At 39.2% G+C, this 8,715-nt stretch overlaps 1 pseudogene; it reads right to left on the reverse strand.

The window, feature by feature from the left end:
* Positions 1-5,536: 5,536 nt before the first annotated feature.
* LOC115473609 lies at positions 5,537-5,635 on the reverse strand (annotated as a pseudogene).
* Positions 5,636-8,715: the final 3,080 nt, after the last annotated feature.

The raw sequence follows: 8,715 nt of genomic DNA on the forward strand, positions 1-8,715 counted from the left end.
CCTGAACCCAGCCAAATCGGTATAATCAAAAGCCGATTTTGGCCGGCGCCAACTGCTTTCCATCACGGAGCCAGAGAATCTTCAAGAGGGCATTTCAGCAGGGTACAGAAGGCAGGACGGGGGTGGGACGGGGGCGTGGTTACGAGATGGCCGGCTTCACCCGATAATGGAAAAAATATGGCCGGCTCTGATGAGCATTTCGCCGGCTTCACTTGGTCCATTTATTTTTACGACCAAGTCTCAAAAAAGTGCTCCAATTGACCAGATGACACCAGAGGGAATCGGGGATCACCTCCCCTTACTCCCCCAGTGGTCACCAACCCCTTCCCACCAAAAAACCCCCAACTTTTTACACATTTTTTTGCCAGCCTCTATGCCAGCCTCAAATGTCATACCCAGCTCCCTGACAGCAGTATGCAGGTCCCTGGAGCAGTTTTTTTGTGGCTGCAGTGCACTTCAGGCAGGTGGACCCAGGCCCATCCCCCCTACCTGTTACACTTGTGGTGGTAAATGGGAGCCCTCCAAACCCCCCCCAAAACCCACTGTAGCCACATGTAGGTGCCCCCCTTCACCCCTTAGGGCTATGGTAGTGGTCTAGAGTTGTGAGGAGTGGGTTTGGGGGGATTTGGGGAGCTCAGCACCCAAGGGAAGGGAGCTATGCACCTGAGAGCAATTTTTATTTTTTTTTTATTTTTAGAAGTGCCCCCTAGGATGCCCGGTTGGTGTCCTGGCATGTCAGGGGGACCAGTGCACTACAAATGCTAGCTCCTCCCATGACCAAATACCTTGCATTTCGCCGGGTTTGAGATGGCCGGGCCCGGTTTCCATTATGGCTGAAAATCAAAGCCGGCCATCTCTAAACCCGGCGATCTCAACATTTGACCTAAATGTTGAGATTTAGCCGGCCCCAACCGTATTATCGAAAGAAAAGATGGCTGGCCATATTTTTCGAAAATACTGTTGGCTCCACCCATTTATGGAGCCGGCCACGGAGATGGCCGGCGCCGTTCGATTATGCCCCTCCATGTGGCCTACATACACAGGAGGCAAGTTTCTTTCAATTGAAAGGAAGCTCTAGAACAAGGGGGCATAGGATGAAGGTGAAAGGTGATAGACTTGGAATTAATCCGAGGAAATACTTTTTCATGGAAAGGGTGGTGAACAGCCTCCTGACGGAAGTGGTGGAGATGAATACAGTATTTGAATGCAAGAGAGCTTGGGACAAGTTCATAGGATCTCTAAGGGAGTGTGATAGGGAGAGTAGATGGCATGAATAGGTAGACTGGATAGGCCATGGTCTTTCTCTGCCTACAGTTTTCTCCGTTTCTATATTTCTAGTTCATGCCTGTAAATAATACATATTTATTTATTTGTTATTTATTTGTTACATTTGTATCCCACATTTTCCCACCTATTTGTAGGCTCAATGTGTCTTACATAGTACCGGAGAGGCCTTTGCAGGCTCCGGTGTGAACAAATACAGGGTGATGTTGTGGTAAGATCAATAAATGCCAACACCTACATTTAGAATAGACTTTGTGTATTCTATAACAATGTACGTAGATTTCAGAAATGCCCACGACCCACCCATTCCATGGCCATGACCATGCCCCCTTTTCAACTATGCGACTTAGAATTTGCATCACATTGCAGAATATGCTTAGACAGTAGTGTGCGTAATGTCAATAATTGCTTGTTAATTGACAATTATCAGTGCTGATTAGCTTGTTAACTAATTAAGTTGTGTGCGCAAATCCCAAATACAAATATAAATACACCAAAACTAAACCTCCCAATCTCAGAAACGTTAAAAATCCTTGGAGTTACTATCGATCGCCACCTAACGCTCAAAACCCACGCAAACAACACAACCAAAAAGATGTTCTACTGCATGTGGAAACTGAAAAGATTAAGATCATTCTTCCCAAGATCCGTTTTTCGCAGCCTAGTGCAATCCCTCGTACTCAGTCTTCTGGATTACTGCAACTCGCTGTACGCAGGCTGCAAAGAGCAAATCCTGAGGAAACTTCAGACAGCCCAGAATACAGCAGCCAGACTCATCTTTGGAAAACCAAAATAATGAAAGTGCAAAACCCTTACGAGAGAAGTTACACTGGCTCCCACTTAAGGAACGCATTACTTTTAAAGTATGCACATTAGTCCACAAAATTATCCACGGCGAAGCCCCAGCCTACATGACTGAGTTAATTGACTTACCACCCAGAAACGCCAAAAGATCATCATGAACCTTCCTCAACCTACACTTCCCTAACTGCAAGGGCCTGAAATACAAGACGCTACACGCGTCAACCTTTTCCTACATGAGCACGCAGTACTGGAACACACTTCCGCGCAACCTGAAAACGATTCACGAACAAACCAACTTCCGCAAATTACTGAAAACACATCTTTTTGATAAAATCTACGGAAAGAACCAAAACATATAAAATCCACACTCACTGCTCCATTATACATCAACACATCCACCTAAGAATTCTCAATCGTGAAATCACACCACACTCATACCTTTAACCAAAGAAAATGTATACCATAGGCTATTCGTTTTTATATGCTATATATTGTCCTCAGAATCTCTAGTTTCTCGCTGTTTTCCTTTCAATGTTTTTATGTTCTTTTCCATTGATATATTCCTTAACGATACTTTGAGTCGATTTGATTTGTTTTGTATAACTCTTCAGAATGTAATCCATAACCGAATTGGAACAAAATGTAATTTCCATTATTCATAATGTATTGTAAGCCACTTTGAGCCCGCAAAAAGGTGGGAAAATGTGGGATACAAATGCAATAAATAAATAAATAAATAAATAAATAAATAAATTTGCACGTGCAACTTAAGTCGCACTATATAGAATCCGGAGGAAAATACCAACTGGAACACGAAAGTAAACACCAGAAGATCCAGCTGAAGAATCTAGGGAAAATGTACAACAAAGTTAGCCATTAAAAATGCAGATTTCAGTCATTTCACCAGTGGTTGTGCAAATAATTCTGCATATAATGTTGGTGCTTTCCGTTGGTAACTATGGCAATAATGTGCAGTTCTGTTGCCCTTTTCCCCTGTAAGTTTACTAATATATCTTCACATCTTTCTGTCTTTCTCTTCCCTTTTTGTCTTTCTCAGCTTCTCTCTCTCTCTCTCTCTCTCTCTCTCTCTCTCTGATTCTTTCTCTTCCTGTTGCACTCACTCACTGGGCATACTTCTCAAATAAGTGGACTTTGTGCAGGGACAGGAGAAATATGTGATGGTAACAGTTCATTGAGCTGTGAGATGAACAAGTTGGGTGTTGGAATGGAAATCTCAACTGAGAGTACATTTCCAGTGTTAATAAAGCTTTATGTTTCTGTCATTTATTTCAGAGGGTGACTCCTCCAGAGTTCTCACCCATGAATTATACATTTCATGCAGAAGTTAAACAATCTCAGTCCTTTGTGTTTGTTAACAGATATGGCAGGGTCAATGTTGGGCCCTTTCACATGTCGTGCAACTATCAGTTACAGAATTTCCATTAGATCCCAATATACAGAACAGATTAGCATTTATCTATCTGCACCTCTTATTTCTGATATACTAGGATTATGGACATGGTCTCTCAAAACTTCATGAACTATCAAAAAAAGGGTTATTTTGTCCAAAAATGCTGCAGCACTTTAGGCATGGTCAAGGAAAAGCATGGCATTAATGCAATAATGGAGGATATTATGAGAAACAGTAACACAGCAAATTTTATATGTTATATTATATTAATGTTATATTCATCTCAACACCTTAAATAGATTTGGAGTGGATTACAGTATAAATTAAAACTAGTCAACCAGACTTGGAGCTTAAAATATCAAGAAAAATTACAATACAATAATTACATAATATCTAATTAGAAAGTACATACCTTCTAAATAAATTTGTCTTCAACATTTTATGAAAAATTAAATAATTTGGTTGACTTTTCACCAAATTATGTAAGGAATTCCAAATTTGAGATGACTGGTAAGAGAATAAGGCTGTAAAATATTTCCTAAAGTGGAATCCTTTGAAAGAAGGGACTGATATATTTAGACTATTGCGACTATCATACTTTGAAAAATGTGTACTAATCAGGGAAAACATATAACTTGGTGCCACACCTACCAGTATTTTATAAACTAGACAGCAAAGCTTATAGAAAACTCTAGCTTCTATCAACAGCCAACAGAGCCTTTCATAACATATAGAAACTATCAAATTTGTTCAAACCACAAATAAGATAAATTGCAGTATTCTGAATCGTTCTAAGCCATCTCAAATATTTTGTACAACAGAGATATATATTATTACAGTAATCAAGTTTTGTAAGAATTGATGCTTGTATTAACAGTTGAAATGATTCTAAGGTAAAATATTTTTGAATCCTTCTTAAATTATTCATCATCAAAAAACATTTTTTAACAAGACTATTCACCTGGGATTCCCAAGGCATGTTATGGTCTAGCCGAACTCCTAAGATGTTCAAAATCTTTTCTAATTTATAGGTTAGACCATTCAGTATTAAAGAAGATGGCTTTAATGAAATGTCTTGATCATCAATCAGAAGGAATTTAGTTTTCTCACTATTAAGCTTGAGCCGATTTTTAAACATTCATGTTGATATCAAAATCATGCATTTTTCAATATGTGAAATTACCTTTACAAAATCTGAATCTATTGATATCAATATAGTGATATCATCTGAATATATAGCCCACAGTTTCTAGTTGATAACCTAATGACGCCATAAGGAAATTGAACAAAACTGGGGAGAGAGGGTCCCCTGTGGGACCCCACAAGTCACAGACAGCAGATATAAAGATCTGTATGGCCTATTCAGTCTAACCAACAAGGATGCCAGAGCCAAAGAGGTTTGATAACAGGAGACAGCATGAGCCTATCTGGCCCATTATGAAGGCAGAAGCCAGTAGGCAGACCTTGTTGCCCTATCAATTTCATTGTTTTTGGTGTACCAAGATGGCTGTAGCTGCATTGGGGATAATTAAAACCTCCTTGGTGGAGTGGGTGGAGACCTGCTTCAGCCTTGTGACATCATGCCGTCTCCTGCTATCAAACCTCCTTGGCCATTCTGTTCAGGTTACACTTGTTCATGATTGAACACTGGCATCAAAACCATGGCAACTGGTAATTTGTTACCATGCCTAACACATATAGGCAGTTCTATGTGTTGCCATGTCTATCTCATATAGGTAGTTCTATATGATGCTGCAGTATTCCAATACCATACCAACAGTCTGAAGAGTGTTTTTTTATTATTATAGCCACAGCATAGTCACATTCATTATGATAACAATTAAACCAACAATCCACCCATAATGCTAATTAACAACTCTTACTCTCTAATTTCAGTCTTAGGATGTCTTCCCCTCCAAATTATAGCTGCTCAGTGTTAACAGGCTTACATCTTCTGGACACAATATCCTCCACGTTAAAATCACGATATCAGTTACCAATTACCTGCAATCTTCCATGGTAAATTTAAGATTCTCTTAAAATATGGAACACTTTACAAATTTGTGTATCATTCTTGCACAGGGGCCATACTAATTTGCTTTGCTTCATTCCTCGTATATGTGCTTCAGAGAGCATATGAGAACTGTGGACTGAGACAGTAAAAGCAGTTATTTATTAATGTTCATATTATCCAAGGGAAAGAAATTAATATGTCATGGACAGAATATTACACAAATTTCTAATGCAAGGGGAATGCATATTTTGTCAGATGCCAGCTGAAGCATTGCAAAAAGCTTTTCCGAGAAGTGCTATTTACGGAATGGATTTATGATTGAAATGGATATTCGAGTTTGCACAATTATTTGAAATAATTCAAGGATTCTCCTTGATAATAAGACTATGGTTCTGAAAACTGGATCACCTGAGCAATCTGGTTTTTAGGATGCCCACAAGGAATATGCATGAAATATGCATGCAGGAATATTTTCATTATGGCTTTCCTAAAACTCCAAGGTAGTTCCCAAGGACAAGGTTAAGAACTACAGACCTAAAGTATTCACTAAGAATTAGAAAACTCATCCTGCCAAATTTAAAATCCACTAAAATATTTTGTTCTATTGAAATATTTTTCCTCTTTTTTTTATATGAAAGAATTTAACCCAAAATAATACTCTCTCAGCTGTCTATGCTATTTTGGATCCAAATCAAGCATCAGCTTCAGGTATTTCAAGGCAAGTTACAGCATTTATAGAAGGCACAGGGTAAAGAATGGTGATTACTTTGGGCTCCTTTTACAAAGTCACAGTGGTGATTACGAAACACCAAATGCGATGAAGCCCATAGGAATTGAATGAGCAGAGGGGTTTCAAGATGGCGACTGAATAGGAAGCAACAGAAGTAGCTCCGAGTTTACCTGCTCATTATTCCCTTCGTTTGCTGATTTACTACTCAAAGTTATGCCTAAGCAGAGAGGCAAACAACGCATCGGTACCGTGACCCCTGTTTTGCCGGGAGCTGGAACAATGGACCACTTCCTTCTGCCAGGTGTGTTTACGGGGCTTTCTTCGCTGTCGGATGGTTCGGGGAGAGGTCTCCCGATCCACCGGCTTGAACAAGAAACATCTCTCAGCCCCGAAACGAGGAATTCTCCTCCTATGCTAGCGATGACATCGAGTACGGCCCAGAGTGCCCCGGATGTGTAAATTGCGACGGGGTTTCCTGGCGCGGGTGCCGAATCGCTGCCAGAGACGCCGACAAACCCCGCTGTGAAAATAACGGGTATGACTGGAGGAGATAGTATCCTTGAGGAAGATCGTGGGGCAGCAGGAGGACACTTAGAATTGACTTCTTCTCCTGACTTGGATTTACCAAGTAAGTCATATTTACCTGAGAAACCTCAGACAATTACTTTGGACAATATATGGGAGGCACTTGTAGGATTGGAAGCCTCCTTTTCACTAAAATTTACCAATTTTAATCAGAAATTCAACTCTGATCTGGAAAAAATATCTGTAATGGACAAAAAACTAACATCTTTGGGTAAAGAAACTGGTTAATTCTAAAACGATACAAAACTGTCAGCAGGTTCAAGTGAACCTAATTAAAGAAAACCTTTACCTACAAAATGGAATAGAAATATTGGAAAATTACCAGCATTCAAATACCCTCAGATTGATAAACTTTCCTAAACAAGTTGCCATCTCACCTTTAATAACTTTCAAACAATATTTAACTGAAGTGTTAAAAATTCCAGAAAAATCACACCCTCCTATTTCAAAGATTTTCTATATAGAACCCTTTCGGAAGAAAGAACTTGGGCAAGGAGAGAATGTGGTTGAACCAATAGAAACTTTAGATTTGAATTTGACTCAAATAATTGAAGAGGAGAATGTGGGATTGACAACTGCTACACTTAAAGTGATTTTTATATTAAAACCTGATAGATACTGGATACTTAAGCAATATTTCTTGAATAGAGGATAAGATTTCCTGAGTTGTAAAATAAGAATGTATCCTGATGTCTCTAGAACCACACAAAAGAAGAGACAAGAATTTCTTAAATTGAGGCTGAAAGTACTACAACTCGGCGCACTATTTTGGCTGAACTTTCTCTGCAAGTGCGTAATAAAATTAAATTCTATTAAATATGTATTTTTTGAGGCAAAGCAACTTAATAATTTTTTAGAAGCCAAACTGAGAGACTCACTGCTGCCACCATCAAGGACTATAACAACTTCAATTTCGTAATTAGTATAGAGTCACCTGGCCTGCTCCCATCAGCTGCCTTATTCTAGAATTAGAAGTTTGATTCTGATTTAATGTACTCAATTTCCTTAAATATTGTAAGTCCCCCGCTATAGTGGACTAAAGATGAATAATTAGTTTTAAAAAATTTATTAAGCATTATATATTTTCCTTTCCTTTTATGTGTTAACTATAATCATCTTTATCTGAATTCAAGATGTATGCTTGATGTAACTGTAAAAATTGAATTAATAAAAAATGGAAAAAAAAAGGAATTGAATCAGCATCGTCACATTTAACATGCTGCTAATCACTAGCACAGCTTTGCAAAAGGAGCCATTGCAATTGTAAGATGCCCAAGCAGGTTTGGGCATGGCTGGAACAATAATACAGCTGGACAGGAGGTATGAGTTCAACATAAAAGAAGTTTATTTTACAGAACATATAGTCTCGATTCTGTTACCTCATAGGGCTGGGTCATAGCAAGAATAATCCTCTGAAGTTCAACAAGCAATTATTAATATTTATGTTTATGTACTTTTGGGCTTATTCTTCTCAGAGCTCAAAACACCACCATTGTGGTTCAACAAGCCACCATAAGCCAGCCTCAGTGGTGGTTTGACCACAGTCCACAGCTGTGGGGTTGCCATGTCCACAGTCTCTCACTTCTGCTCCTTGGGTCAAGTTTGTCTCCAACCAGACGTTCAACACCTTTACACAGTTCCGTTAAGGAATAGCAATAATTCCATCATACTTGCACAGTTTGGTAAACAGTACTAATGTTCCAGTACTTTTATACAGTTCAGTTCTTCAGTTCCTACATGTACACTGGCTTATCACAGCTGCATAGCATTCATATTTCCTCATGTCTTGCTCCAGCAACACACCCACTTATTCTCAGGGCTTACCTCAGCCAGCTCACAATTACTCAAATCCAGTAAACCAGTCATACTCTGGTCTCATGTGCTTCT

This window comes from Microcaecilia unicolor, chromosome 6, assembly GCF_901765095.1.
Source record: "Microcaecilia unicolor chromosome 6, aMicUni1.1, whole genome shotgun sequence".
Taxonomy (NCBI): Eukaryota; Metazoa; Chordata; class Amphibia; order Gymnophiona; family Siphonopidae; genus Microcaecilia; species Microcaecilia unicolor.